At 46.8% G+C, this 15909-nt stretch overlaps 1 long non-coding RNA gene across 1 annotated transcript in view; it reads right to left on the bottom strand.

Annotated features, from left to right (window-relative positions):
- LOC309662475 overlaps positions 1–15909 on the bottom strand; it is a 653064-nt gene that overhangs the window by 582936 nt on the left and 54219 nt on the right. The gene's annotated exons all lie outside the window — the stretch shown is intronic.

Consider the following 15909-nt stretch of genomic DNA (forward strand, 5'->3'; position numbering starts at 1 on the left):
TTTTTTTTTTTTAAAACCCAGATTTATAGAATTGCCATTACATGATGCTATCTTTATTTATTTATTTATTTATTTTTGGCTGTGTTGGGTCTTCGTTTCTGTGCCAGGGCTTTCTCCAGTTGCGGCGAGCGGGGGCCACTCTTCATCGCGGTGCGCGGGCCCCTCACCGTCGCGGCCTCTCTTGTTGCAGAGCACAGGCTCCAGACGCGCAGGCTCAGTGGTTGTGGCTCACGGGCCCAGCTGCTCCGCGGCATGTGGGATCCTCCCAGACCAGGGCTCGAACCCGTGTCCCCTGCATTGGCAGGCAGATTCTCAACCACTGCGCCACCAGGGAAGCCCTGTCTCACTTCTTGACAGCATCAGCATGCCAGGGTCTGACGGTGGTTTTCTCTGAGATCATTTTTGTCCCACAGGGGAGCCCATGGCCTGGCTGTGAGCATCAGAAGAGCTTCTAAGAACATGGAGGCCAGCCCTAAGCATCAGACCGGATCACAGGTATCAGGCACTGCTCTTTTCTTTCTCAGTCACTTAGAGGCTGTTTTTTTCTTCCAAGAACTTTACATGCGTTATCTCCTTTATTTTTATTTATTTTTTTAAATCTCCCCAGGTGATGCTGATGTACATTCATTGTTAAGAACCGTTGCACTAGTTCAGTAGTTCTTAACCTTGACTGTACATCAGCATCATCTGAGGGGGCTTTTTTTTTTTTTAATAAATTTATTTATTTATTTACTTATGGCTGTGTTGGGTCTTCGTTTCTGTGCAAGGGCTTTCTCCAGTTGTGGCAAGCGGGGGCCACTCTTCATCGCGGTGCGCGGGCGTCTCACTGTCGCGGCCTCTCTTGCTGCGGAGCACAGGCTCCAGACGCGCAGGCTCAGTAGTTGTGGCTCACGGGCCTAGTTGCTCCATGGCATGTGGGATCTTCCCAGACCAGGGCTCGAACCCGTGTCCCCTGCATTGGCAGGCAGACTCTCAACCACTGCACCACCAGGGAAGCCCCTGAGGGAGCGTTTATTTATTTATGTATGTATGTATGTTTTTGGCCATGCCACAGGGTATGAGGGATCTTAGTTCCCCGACCAGGGATCAAACCCGTGCCCCCGGCATTGGAAGTGTGGTGGAGTCTTAACCACTGGACTGCCAGGGAAGTCCCGGATTATCTCTTTTAGTCCTTACCATCACCTCACATGGAAGGCATTTGTCTTTGGGGGGCTCCCTGAATGCAGAGCCTGAGACAAGGATGTGTCTGAGCTTGTCTAGGGGAAAGTGATCCCAGGAGCAGGGAGAGTGAGGTGGAGACAGGGAAAGTCACTCCAGAGAATGGTAAGGAGGTCGCTGCTATGGGCAAAAGAGGCCTGACTCCCTAAGATATCTAGGAGCACACGGAATGCCCCCAGATCTTCTGTCCCAAGCAGGGGAGGTTAACTGTTCCTCAGCTAGGCTACTGGCCCACTGGCTCCCATCTGCTTTTGGTGGAGGGTTCCTAATGGGGGCTCAAACTTCCCTGCACTTCCAAAGCAGGGTTTCTCCTGCTTCAGAGAAGGCCCTGAGGCCCAAACGCCTGCAGGCTGAGAAGCACCAGGCAGGCTCCTCAACAGCAAACCTGTGCTTGGGAGAGTGAGGCTCACAGAACCTGCCCCCCAACCACCAGCTGTGGCTGAACCCAGAGGCTGCCGTGGGTTGGCACCAAGCACTGAAAGCCTGTACAAACTTCAGCATCATCCCTAATTTACCGATGAGGGAACTGACGCTGAAAGAGGTGAATTAACGCATCCAAGGTCACACAGCTAGTAAGTTATACAGCCTAGATTGTCACTCAGGCTCTCATGAATTCATCTCACATCTTTTAACCATTACGCTTCTCTGTCCACTGTTTTGACTGCACTTAAAGCAACACTATGTCTCGCTCATGGATTCCATTCAACATCCTCATCTTGATGCACTTTCTCCTGGCCCTGTGCCCTAACCCACCATTTCTTACGTGGCTGGGCCCTGCTGGCTCGTGTGTCTCCCTTTCTCACCTCCCTCTGCACCTCCTCGTGGCAGGACCGTGGGCCCAAAACTCCTTTTCCACCTGTTCTACCTCAGCCAGTCCTGTCTTCTGTCGAGAGAGCAATTTCTGACACTCCCATCTGTGCTGTGAGGTGTGCCTGGACTTGGAGGGGAGGGTGGCTTGCTGGGTCTGTGCTCAAGAGGAGCTCCTGGCTTGCCCTCACCCAAGCCAGGCTGCGTGCGAAGCTCCCAGGGCCTGCCCTGTCGCCGGCCCAGAGGCCGGTTCACGTGGTCCCCACACACACCTGCTGACCTCTCTGTGGTATCAAACTTCATTGGCCACTTGGCTTTGGTCTAATGGTTTTAATCCAGCTGTACTTTATTCATCTTTCTATTTTGGTACTAAATTCCTAGAGGTCACGGACCATCTCTGTGCATCTGCCCTGAAGTCGCGGGAAAGAGCCTTGCTAGTCGCCCCTGCCGCTAAGTCAGGCTTCCTGGGTTTGGTCAGAAATGCGTGGGCAGAGGTCCGGATGAGGGGGCTGAGGTATCAGTGTGTACACATGGCTGGGACTTGTTCAGTTTCTCAAGGTGTGTCTCTTTTATTAGCTCCTCAAGCTGAATGACCATGTATCCGTCCTTTCCTTTCTGTGTCCTGACGTATGTAAGACCGCTGCTGGCATGGGAGTCCGCACGGGCCCAGGATGCGTGGCAGCCTCCTGTGTTCCAGCCAGGAGGCGAACAGGGCTGGATTCTACCATCCACTGGCCCTGGACTCCGGCAGGTAGTTGGTAAGCGGGACAACTTATGGCCTGAACAATAAGGAGTTGCTGCCAGAAAGGCCAAAATCTTAGAGAATGATGTAGAGGCTCTGTAAGTCCAAGGAGCTGAGTCCAGAGTCTGAGATCAGGAAGGAGGCAACAGAAAAATACCAAGCGTTGGAGCTGGCAGCTGGATTCAGAATCCAGGAGCTGTGCAGGGACAGCCAACCCAAGCAGCATAAAGGAATGGGGCTGGGTGCACAGGCAAGGCGCCCCCATCATGCTCGCTCCACTGCAGGGGTGGGGTCAGGCTGGCCAGCATGGGCCTGTGGCCAGGGGACGTTCCTGACTCAGGCAGAGAGGGCTGGGCCAGAGGCTCTGCAGGCCTTTTTGTCCTCTTGGCTTCTTTATCTCCTTGGTCATGGGGTAGCTCCCTGGATGCTGGTCCCGCTGTTGTCCAGACGTGGGCAGAGTCTGCAAGGAGGCAGTGGGTAAGTGCAAGCAGTGGCTGGTGGAAGCAGAGCCTGGGGGTTGGGGGATGGAGAGGACTGAGCGCAGGTGCCCAGCTGCGGCCAGAAAGAGTTTTTGCTGATCCTTTAGGGCCCAGATGCCCAATGTCCATTAGAGCTCAAAGCTAAAACGCCTTGGCAGTTTCAGCAGGAATAATGGTATTGAAGGGGAAATGGGGTCAATGCAAGAAAGTGAAGTGCTGGCACACTAGCACGCTGGTTAAAGAATTTGGAAAAGCCCAAGAGCTGCTGAAGCAGCTTAAGACTTTGTAATAAATATTAAAGGAGGTGAATGGGAGAGGGAAGCCCGGCAGGGCTGCCCCAGGCAAATGTGCAGGTCTTGTCTTCAGCTCATCCCTTCTTGTTGGGGCCTCACTCCTTGTGCAAATCTCTCCCACCCACTATCGTCAGTGATGTCAGCAGATGTGAATTGAGCACCTACTGTGTGCACAGCATATAGGCAGGCCCTGAAGATGCAAAGAAAGAAGTGAGAACAGCCAGGGGCTCACAGCTGGGATGGGGAAGCATCACTACAGCTCTTACAAGGGAGCCTGGACCAGAGCTGGGTCAGGGACCGGGACGCTGCAGCTGCCCCTCTGTTGCTTTCCTGGGACAGATGGAACAGTGTTTTTTCTTTAATTTTAGCGTCATTCTTGACTGACCACTCCCATGATGTGACTGCCTTTTCTGGCCACAGCAGCATACTGGCCAGGGTCCTCAGGATGGTCCCCATTGTTGTTAGAAACATCGGGTTAGGAACATTGGGCACCTTGCTAGTCCTCTCTCACCCTCAGTTTCCTCATCTATAAAGCAAGGCAGTTGGACTTTGGAGCAGACACTTGTCAAGGTCTTTTAAAGACTAAGCAGAACAGTGCTTCTTGTGCTCTAACGTACATTTGACTTAACCTGTGGATCTTGTTAAAATGCGGGTTCTGCATTCAGCAGGTCTGGGTGGGGCCCGAGAGTCTGCATTTTGAACAAACTCTCAGGTGATGCTGATGCTGCTGGTCCCTGGACTCACTCTGTGTATCAAGAAAAAAGATCACATCACATGATACAATGGGGAGATCCAAGGGTTTCCATCAAATAGCCCTGGGTTTGAAGTCCAGTGTTGCTACTATGTGGTCTCGGATATGTTCCTTAACTTCTCTGAGCCTCAGTTTTCCTCATCTGTAAAATGGGACAATACCAGTAGTAATATCCCCTCTTTCATTTATGATTTTAGTGTTTTGAGTCTTCTCTTTGTTTTTCTTGGTCAGTCCAGGTAAAGGTTTGTCAATTTTGTTTATCTTTTTGCAGAATCAACTCTCAGGTGATTTCATTGATTCTCCTGCTTTTCTGTTCACTATTTTTAAAAAATCTCTGTTCTAATCCTTATTGTTTTTTTCCTTCTGCTAAATTTGGGTTTAATTTCTCTTTTTTTTTTTTTTTTTACCCACTGTCTTAAGGTGGAATGTTAGGTTGTCAATAGACTCCAGAACTTCAAAATTGCTTTACTGGACAGTTTCTGCTAGACAACTCTTGTCTAGGTGGGGAGACAGATTTCTGGAGCTTCTTACTCTGCCATCTTCTCAGAACCCTCCCAAGACTAGCTTTTTTTTAGGCTGGTCTTTGACGTTTGTTTTGACGCCAGTTGGGCTGTTTTTAGCAGTGTCTTTCCCTAGTTCTCTCTGGTGAACACGTTAGCCTATGTTTTAGCTTATTGCTCTTAACTAAAAGGATCTATTGTTTTCTATAGCACTCTTAGGCTTGAACTACTGCACACGCTGTTTGAGATAAAGTCCGTTCTTTTGATGAGAGCCTTGGAGCTCTCTTTTCTTATGGACTGACTCTCCCTTGGGCAAAATTTCTCAGCCACCGCTCTGAGCAATGGCTGGTATGGTAGTCGCTAGTCTTCTTGGCTTGCCTCTACCCTACAAGTGAGCACTGGGATGAGGGTGACTGAGGCCCCAGTGTTCTTGGTTTGTCAAGCCTGAGATAGAACCTCCATCCTATGGGTTAAGGCTTTATGGTAGTAAAGTTCTCATCAGGAATTTAGCCTCTTGACTTTGGAGTTGGAGGGAATGAGAAATGCTGGTGGCTTGGCTCTCCTAGTGAAATATGATAACCATTGATTAGGAGATGAAGGGAGAGAGAGTCCTGTCTTCTTGATCACACCTCTTTGGAGTGGAGCCTCCGTCAAGCTGAGATGGGTAGGGTGAGGGAGGGAGTAGGTCATGGCTCAAATGCCATGGACACTTGCTATTCTTATCAAGTTTAATATATTTTCTTGAATAAACGTCTCTTCATTTGTTGTATGCCCATAGGACAATTTCCAGAGATTACAAATGTTTGTTTTAAAAATGGTTTTCACCAGCTTTGCTTGTTTTGCTGGGGACTGGGTCTGCTCAGCTCCTCATGCTACCATCCTGGAAGTGGAATTCCCATCCAATCCATTCTATACCCCACCAAGAGGAGGTTTTCTTTGGGGCATTTTGATCGATATCATTACTTTGTTTAGAAACTTTCAAAATTCCTGTGCCAGAGACTATAGTTGAGATTTAATAGCCATTTCCCCCTTCCTCCTCAAGCACAGAATCCCAGTGTTATTTGAGGCAGCAGTGCACCCAGACAAAAGACTATATAGCAGTTAGGTGTGGCCAAGTAAGTGAATTCTGGCCTGTAGGTAGATGTATTGCCTGTGTCTTGAAGAAAACTGCTTAAAGGGAGCTGTTCAGTCAGGATTGTGACCCTTTGCCTTTCTTGTTGACTAGAATATGGTCCTGATGGCTGGAGTGCTAGCAGTCACCTTGGACAATGAGGCAATCTTAAGGATGGAAGTCACACAGTGAGGGTGGCAGAGTAGAAACATAGAAAACATTTTTACTTTGATTACTGAGTCCTTTGTTACTTCCTGGAGCTGCCGTATAAGTCCTGCATTGCCTTCTTATAACGAGTATAAATCTTTGTGTGTTTAAGCCACTGTTTTTTCAAATGTCACCTCCTCTAAGTCTTGCTTGACCCCTTGACAGCTAGAAATGGTCTCTCTTTCCTTTGAATTCTCATAGCACTTGCCTCTAACTCCCTGTGGCATGCTACATGATATAACGTTTCTCCTTGTATTAATAGTACTTAGTTTTATGCTGAAAGGAACCAAATGGCTAGCCTAATAAAATCTAGCCCTGATCGTCCAAGGCTGGCCATGGGGGAGGAATCAACAAGTGAGGAGTGCTGGCTGGACCTCAAAGCCCTCATCCTTGCTCTGAGATTCACTTCTCTCCTGGGGCTTTCTCCCTACTACCTATTGGCTAGCTTCAGGGACCACTGCTTTACTTTTGAGGGTTCAACCCAAGTATGAGGACAGACAACACTCAACTATTCCCTTAATTCCATTTGGCACAGCTGAGAACAGGCTAGAAGATATTCTTTAAAGATTATTGAAAGCTCTGAGTAACAAAGGAGAAATAAATAAGACAGTAAAATAACACCAGTAAAATAATCTATTTCATTCCCCTTAGCTTGGGGGGCCCTGCAGCATGCTTTGGTGCCTCCATGTAGCAGATACCTTCGGTCCCTTGTCATCTTCACATTCCAGTGGCCAAACTATCCAGATGCAGCCATAACATTATCTTAAAGCCTTTGGAATTTGAAGGTAGTGGATGTCTGTATCTGGCATGCCCAAGCTGAGACCTGGATCCTAATATTTTTTGAAACAATACCGAAGAGGATAAAAAACAAACAGCTTTTGTCATTTAAAAGCTGCCTTGTAGGGGACTTCCCTGGTGGTCCAGTGGTTAAGACTTCACCTTCCAATTCAGGGGGTGCAGGTTCCATCCCTGGTCTGGGAGCTAAGATCCCACATGCCTCGGGACCAAAAAACCAAAACATAAAACAGAAACAATATTGTAACAAATTCAATAAAGGCCTTAAAAATGGTCCACATAAAAAAAATCTTTAAAAAAAAACCAACTGCCTTGTCAAGGTAGTTATTTTGAACCTAGAATTACATTCAAATGGAAATTTTATAATGCAAATGTAAAGCAAAGATCCTCTTGTAAATGAAGATGTTTGAGACTAGTTCCCAGGAGCTAAACTTAGAATTTAAGATAGTAAAATGTCATCCTTGCTGGATGCTGAGTAGTATCTCTCTCTACAAACTTGATTGCTTTGGGAGAAAATGCCCTTAACTTAAAAGGGGACAGGGCTTCCCTGGTGGCTCAGTGGTTAAGAATCTGCCTGCTAATGCAGGGGACACGGGTTCGAGCCCTGGTCCGGGAAAATCCCACAAGCCGCGGAGCAACTAAGACCGTGCGCCACAACTACTGAGCCTGCGCTCTGGAGCCCGTGAGCTACAACTACTGAGCCCACGTGCCACAACTACTGAAACCCATGTGCCTAGAGCCCGTACTCTGCAACAAAGGAAGCCAGCGCAATAAGAAGCCTGCACACCGCAAAGAAGAGTAGCCCCCGCTCGCCGCAACTAGAGAAAGCCTGCGCGCAGCAGCGAAGACCCAATGCAGCCATAAATAAATAAATAAATTTAAATAAATAGATAAATAAATAAATAAAGGGGGACAATAATGATGGAAAAGCTAGCATGGTACCTGGGTCTTGGACTTGCACTGAACCCCTATATTAATCAAAGGGATGGAGGTTAGGCAATAACAGAACTGTTTTCAAGGAAGAATTTGTGAGACTCAGGGCTTAAGGCAGAACTTCAGGGCAGGTGACAGGTAGCTGAGAGCTAATAATAAAAAATAAAAACAATAATAGCAAATACTTCTATAGGGCTTATTCTATGCCAGGCGTTGCTCTAACACATAATACTTGATTTGTATTACTTTATTAATCCTCACAGTAACCTTTGAGGTAGTACGATTATCATCCCTATAATCCCTATTTTACGGATGAGTAAATTGAGGCATAGAGGTTAGGTAACATGCCCCAGACCCCCTCTACCAGCTTGTGCTCCCCTCTCCCAGCGCTGGGAGCGTCAGCTCCTCTCTAGAGAGTTGCCCTCCTCCTAACCTGAGAGAGAACCCCACATATCCAGTGACTGACCGACACAGGGGTACAAAAGGCTACCCCCTTCCTCAAAGGGGTGCAGTTATATGCCAGAGTTTCCTGGTGGGACCAGGCTGGAGCCGGTCTCCTGCGGCCTCACCATGCCTCACTCCCCTGCTCCCCTCACTCTTTCAGAAACCACTGCCATGGGACTGCACATCTCAGGCTTTGCTTCTGGGGAGCCCAAATCAAGACACAAATGCCTTGGACTTCCCCAGTGGCAGTGGATAAGACTCCATGCTCCCAATGCGGGGGTCGGGTTCGATCCCTGGTCAGGGAACTAGATCCCACATGCATGCTGCAACTAAGAGTTCGCATGCCACAACTAAGGAGCCCTGGAGCCGCAACTAAGGAGCCCATGTGCTGCAACTTAGAAGCCCACCTGCCACAACTAAGACACTGTGCAACCAAATAAATAAATATTAAAAAAAAAAAAAAAAAGGCGCAGCTGCCTTGTCCACCTTACACACCTCTCTTCATCCTACAAAGCATTTCCACCAGAGACAACCTTCTTCTGCCTGGAGGTGGTAAAACAGGTGAGTGCAGGCAGCGTGGTCCTCAGAGAGGCTACACCCAAGCACCGGGTGGTCCCAGCAGGCTAGCAGGTGTGGCGGGATCTCTACAGAGTCGGCATTTCTAGAAGCCACCCTGCCAGTGTCCAGCGATGAGGAAGCCAGGAAGGACCTTCCCTGTGTCACTGAGGTGCACGGTGAGTTGGCCCCCCAGGTGGGAGAAAAGCAATACCCGCTCCTCAGCCCCCCTTCCCTCACTCCTAATGCCTGAACATGGAGGAAGGGGAGTGGGTTATACACAGGAGCTTGCATTCATGCAGCCCTGCTATCTCGAGCCCTACCACCACTGGACCCCTTGATGTCCAAGATTCCAAACAGAGAGACCCAGCGAGAAGCTGGAACCTTCTCCAAACTGCCTGAGGCCTGCCTCCCTCCTGGGGGTGCTGTCAGTGGAGACTCCATGCCTCTCCCACAAGGACATGGCTTTACTCTGTGAACACTGCAATTCCACTCCTCTGAAGCCCCCAATTCAGTTATTTTCCAGGTCTCTGTTTCTCTCCTAGACGGCAAACTCCAGGAAGGCAGGCACCATGCCTTGCTTATCTTAGTAGCTCCTGTGGTAGCAAGAATATAAATGTTATTTTTGAGTTGAAAGCATTCTTAGAGTTACATGGTATCGTTTCCTAGGACAGAGTCTTGTGATCAATCTCATTAAATGAGGGAATAAACATTTTCCTTTGATTAGGATATTCCAATAACTCAACCAAAAGTATATTACGGTAGGACTTCCCTGGTGGTCCAGTGGTTAAGACTTCGCCTTCCACTGCAGGGGGTGTGGGGTCAATCCCCGATTGGGGATCTGCATGCCTAATGGTGTGGCCAAAAAAAAAAAAACAAAACAAAAGTATATTAAGGTAGATTTGCTAGTTAAGGCCAATTTTTATTTATATTTTAGGGCAGGGAGGCCTATAGGTGTCCTCAAACTCTTTTATTTGTTTGTTTATTTATTTATTTATTTATTTATTTTTGATGTGGACCTTTTTTAAAGTCTTTGTTGAATTTGTTACAGTATCGCTTTTGTTTCATGTTTTGATTCCTTGACCCTGAGGCATGTGGGATCTTAGCTCCCCAACTAGGGATGGAACCCTCACCCGCCACCCCCTCACTGGAAGGCTTCGTAACCACTGGACCGCCAGGGGGTGTCCCTCCAACTCTTTTAAATAGGAAGATGTCTTTTGTTTTTTAAGTCGATTCCTCAGGCTTACTTGACATTTTGAAAATAGGAAGAGAGTAGGCTGTGATGAGAGTCGTCCAGGCAGAATGAGAGCCTTTCACACAGCGATTTGTTTTGTCCCACGTGTGGAAAATCCCCAAACCATTACTATATCTTTTGGGAATAAAGTGAGCCAGTCTCAGGGCCCTTCTCTCTCTCTCTCTCTCTGGCCCCGATCCTCCTCACCTTCTGACCGCGTTCTGCTCACAGATGGAGACTGCAGCTAGTCACAGAGCGCGTGACCCACTTTCAGATGAAAGAGAGTGGAACGTATTCATTTTTTCAACTCTACACGTATCTAAAAATAAGTAAACCTCCCTCCCTCCTTCCCTGCCTTCCTCCCTGCTTCCTGTCTCCTTCCCTCCCTCGTCGTGGTAGTAAATGGCCTCCGTGTGTCCATACCTTAGTCATCTCGGGCTGCCATAACCAAACGCCACAGACTGGGGGGCTTAAACAACAGAAACTGACTTTCTCACAGTTCTGGAGGCTGAGGGGGGTGGGTCTAAGATCAAGGTTCCGTCAGGGTCAGGTTGTGGTCAGAGCTCTCTTTCTGGCTGCAGATGGTCACCTTCTCACTGTGTCCTCACATGGTAGAGAGAGAGAGGGATTTCTCTCTTCCTCTTCTTACAAGGCCACAGTCCTATCAGATTAGGACCCCACTCTTATAACCTCATTTAACCTTAATTACCTTCCCAAAGGCCCTGTCTCCAGATATGGTCACATTGGAGGTTAAGGTTTCAATATATGAATTTAGGGGGACACGATTCAGTCCGTATTTACAGCCTTGCCCTGCAGCTTTGCAGCCCTCTCTCACTCTGTCTCTGGTCTCAGTCATGTGGCTTGACTTGAAGTGTGAGGCAAGCGGAGGCTTGAAAAGTACACGCACATGTGCACCTAATCTCTTACATAGCTGGGCTTGCTCGCGCTACCTCGCCGTGAGAACGTGCCTGGGCTGGCTTCCTGGGGTGATGGAGAGAAGTGGAGGGAAGCCTCAACCATCTTAGAACACGCCGACAGCCAGCTGATCCCCCAAAACGGGAGAGAGCCCAGCCAAGTCAGCAGAACTGTCCAGACACTCATAGACTGGAGAGACATAATCTACAGTTGTTATTTCAGGCCACTGCAAATGAGACCCAAAGGCTGAAACTATCCATACAATCTCCATTCGGTAAGAAGGGCTATCTGTTTGGCTCTGCTATACAGTGAAGCCAAAGGGGGAGGAACAGAGAGCCCATGGAGAGAGTGACGAGTCTCTCCCATTCTATCCCTGGATTTGTATCTCACTGGTGTTTCTAACTGGGCTTAGAACTCTTCTTTCATCTGATCACTCCCCACTTAAAAACTTCCAGTGATTTCCCACTGTCAGCTGAATGCCACCCGGACACCACCACCTGTGGTCCAAGGCTCTCAGTAGTCTGGCATAAACACACTTTTCCAATTTTAGTCCCCAGATGTGTCCATTCAAGTTTGCACTTCTTTTTCCCTGAAGGTACAAGTGCTTGCATGCCTGGTATTTCTGTCACTTTCAGTAGGAAGTCTGCCTCTGTACACATTTCAGGGTTTGATTTATGTTGCCCTCCCAGAAAAATTATACACATCTACCCTCCTGCCAGTAGGATAAGAGAAGGTTGCCTTCTTTGTATGCATTACAGCATTGGGTGTTATCATTCTTTGTAATCGTTGCCAGTTTAATAGGCATTCCTTTGGTTACTAATAAGGTGGAATAGTTTTTCATGTATTTAAGGGTAATTTGTAATTCTTTTGTTTATTGAGTTTTTATGCTCTCGGCTAGTTTTTCTATTGTGCATTACAACTGTCATATTGATTTGTAAGAATTCTTTATTAAAGATATCGACTCTTTGTCATATATGTTGCAAAAACCTTCCTTAGCAGGTTGTGTTATTTTATTATTGCGTATGATTTTTGATGTATAAGATTTTACATTTTTATGAAATTTAATATGTTTCTTTTTTTCTTTGATAGTAGCCATCTTAAGGTTTTTTTTTGTTGTTTGTTTAGAATGACTATTTCTCTTTTAATCTCTTTATATCTTGTCTCCCAATTAGACTGAAGCTCTTTGAGAGAAGGGTCTCTTTCCAAAGTTGTACTCCTTGACTCTACTCTCTGCCCTATTTCAGTGTAAGTGACAAATAAGTGACAGTTAATTCATTTATTGTTGTGACAGGCAGCCTTCTAAGATGGTCCCCAATGATCCACGCCTCCTGATATTCACACCTAAGTGTAATTCCCTCCTTTTGAAAGCATGCTGGACCTAGTGACTTACTTCTAATCAAGGAAGTATGGAAAAATGATTGGATGAGATTAAGCTATGAAGGACTGTCATTTCTGTCTTGTTTCCTCTCTCTCACTTGCTCTGATGATGTCTACTGCTCTTTTTTTTTTTTAATTTATTTATTTTTTATTTGTTTTTTATTTTTGGCTGCGTTGGGTCTTCGTTGCTATGCATGGGCTTTCTCTAGTTGTGGCGAGCGGGGGCTACTCTGCATTGTGGTGCACGGGCTTCTCATCGTGGTGGCTTCTCTTGTTGCAGAGCACGGGCTCTAGGCGCACGGGCTTCAGTAGTTGTGGCACGTGGGCTCTAGAGCGCAGGCTCAATAGTTGTGGCGCACTGGCTTAGTTGCTCCACAGCATGTGGGATCTTCCTGGACCAGGGCTCGAACCCATGTTCCCTGCATTGGCAGGCGGATTCTTAACCACTGCGCCACCAGGGAAGCCCTCTACTGCTCTTGAGAGGCTCACATGACAAAGAACTGAGGGTAGCCTCTGGCCAACAACCAGTGAGGAATGGGATCCTGCCAAAAAACACAAGACTGAGCAGGAAATGGATCCTTCCCCAGTTTGAGCCTTGAGATGGTTGCAGCCCTGGCTGCATGAGAGATGAAACTTGGGCCACAGGACTGAGCTAAGTGATGCCCAATTCCTGACCCACTGTGAAATAACAAATGTTGTTTTAAGCCACTAGGTGTGGGGGTAATTTGTTACGCAGCAGTAGATAACTAATACCATTGTTGAAAAAAAATGCTGTAGTCTTTGTGTACTTTTCTCTGACCTCTGTTGAACAAAACCTCATCTTATTTACTGTTTCAAAAAGTGAAGGAGAATCTCTATAGGGAACCACATCAACCTTGGAATTCACAGTCTTTATTTAACATATTTACAAGGAATTGATTTGCCAAGGATGCTGCTGTATTTCTCCACTGTGGGCAATAGGAAACGTGTTTTTATTTATTCTTCTTTCCCACAGTGTCTGAGGAGGATGGAGCTGCTGACTAGAGGAGGCCCCTGTGTTTTGCTGAGCACAGTGATAAGTTAGAGGCTGCAAGCCTGGGACGCAGCTGGAACACCACAGACTGACTCTGCATCAGGGAAGAACAGTGCAGGAAATGTCAGGACTTGGAGAGAGGAGTCACATGGGGTGTTGGGATGGAAAAGGACCCTCTGTGGTGCATGATGGAGATGGGAATTTGGAGACATGAAGTCTGTCTAGTAGTGATTTTTAAACAGTTCACTGTGGGGTGTGTAATAGAAATCCCTCATCTGGGATTCCTGTTACATTTTTAGTAAAGTTTGCATTATTTCCTAAGCTTTCCTGAGAGTGGATTTTTAGAGGAACTAACAATGTTGAATTCTGTCTCCAAGTAGGGCCTGAATGAAGTTAAGCATAGTTGCTGAAAGATGAGGGAGTCGTTGACATTCAGGTCACACTAGGATTGTGCTGTCAGCCCGGAGAAGGGCAGGGGTGCCCATGCCCGTCACCTCCTTCATCTCGGCTCCTAACTGGGCCTGGTGCCTGGTACCCCGTTGCCAGAGCTCATTCACAGGTGGGCCCCTACCTCTACCCCCAGGACACAAGCATTTGGCTTTTCTCTCTCCTCTGCTCTCCCTCCTTAGACTCAGGGGTTCTCCATTGTATTTGTCCAGAGCCCTGGATTTTTTTCTGCAAGAATTAATACTAAAGATTTAATCTAGTAAAATGAATCGCAGTTGATGTGTCAGCTCCCCTACAGAGAAAAGGCTTTCTCCTTCAGATCAGCTAATGTCATGTTAAAAGGAAGTGATAGTCTTTGCTTCTTCCCCACTGAGCTGGGTTATCTGGGCCTCTTGAGGTGCTAAATTTTAAAAGACACCCTGATCTTCCCTTCCATGGCAATAGGTTATTTTTGCAAGTTTTAAAGGGATTTTTCGACACTTTAAAAAACATTTTCACCTGTTCATTTGGTTTTTAATCTCCACTAGGGCCAGATATTTTTTGTACTTATAGGAATGGAGCTGGGCCCAGACCATCAGAAATGGTTAAACCCACACGGGAACCTGCAGACCCCAGGGTTTGAGTTAAATGACTATCCCAGTGACTGCCAAAGATGGGGAGCTGATGTGAAAATTGAAGCAATTACCTAGATCACTCAGGCAGAAGGATTTCTGAGGCTTCTTTTCCTTGAACAATCCAGATAATTGCTTCAATTTACACTTCTCACTAGCAGCAGAGACTGGGATAGAAACTGTTCTCCAGGACTGAGCTGAATAGAGAATCAGAGTGCTCAGAAAATGATTCTGATCACTGCAGAGAGAAGGGGGGGTGGGGTGGGGGTGGGATTCACATGCCTTGATTTCTGTTAGGCTCAAGCTAGTCAAAGGGAGACTGTTCATTGTTGCCTGAATGATCCAGGTAATTCCTTATTTATTTTCTGTCCCATCTCAACATTGAATTTTTTGGGCCAAGCAGGTGTTGCTGGTGGAGGCGTCGGAAGAAACTGTGGCTGGGGAACTTGGAGGCTGTTTGAGGCCCTCACCCCGTGCTAGTGGGTGAATTCCTCAGTTCATTAACTGCCCTTAAAGGACCTATAAATTCCAGCTTCAAGAAGGCTTTGCTGGGTCAGGAAGGAGGGGAATGGAGTAGGCGCTGTCCTGGAAGAGCATAGCACACCTCTTAACCATGAGCAAAAATCAGGGCAGCAGGACTTGACCAATCCCTGAAGCAGATGATTCCTTTACTAGGACACTCAGGGATTCATCGCTGCAACGGGAAATGCACATTTGTTGAATGAATGAGTGAGTGATGCATGAACACATGAAAGACATTTATTGAGTTGCTACTTTGTGTCTGGCATTATGCCGGGCCTTGGAATAATTCACTTTATATTATTATATACTTTTCTTTCTTCTCATGTTTTCTTGGAAGGGGTGATTCCCCCAATCTCTTCACAACCTCTCCCAAACCTTATTTCCAAGCATTTCGGCACATATTTCTCTTTCAATTCTCACTTATCCAGAAGAGATAATATTTTTAGCACCATTTCAACAGATGGTGTAAAAAAAATCATTCAGAGAAGTTGAACATATTTTCCAAAGTCACAGAACTTGTTAGCAGCAGAATGAATGAAAAAATGCAGGTCCAGTGGTTAGGACTCCACACTTCCAGTGCAGGGGACAGCGGTTCTATCCCTGGTCAGGTAACTAAGATCCCACATGCTGCGTGGTGTGGCCAAAAAAATAAATAAAATGAACTACGAATTTCTATTTAAAAATGCATGTCCTGGGCCCAAGGCTCCATCTACAATGCAAGATCATCATTTCCAGGTTCATGTATTCATTCGTTTGTCTTTGCCATTATCATGATCATGATGGACACGGACTGATATTCCAGAAAATATTTTTATCAAGCACGTAAATAATGCATGATCCCCACAACATAGATAAGGGAGCAAGACATACACACAAGACATTTAACAGAAAGAAAAATACTGTGAAGAGTAAAGAACTAGAGAACAGAACCAGACAATGATAGGAATGTCACTGCA

The sequence above is a fragment of the Balaenoptera physalus genome, assembly GCF_965194825.1.
Source record: "Balaenoptera physalus genome assembly, chromosome: 6".
In the NCBI taxonomy this organism is placed as follows: domain Eukaryota; kingdom Metazoa; phylum Chordata; class Mammalia; order Artiodactyla; family Balaenopteridae; genus Balaenoptera; species Balaenoptera physalus.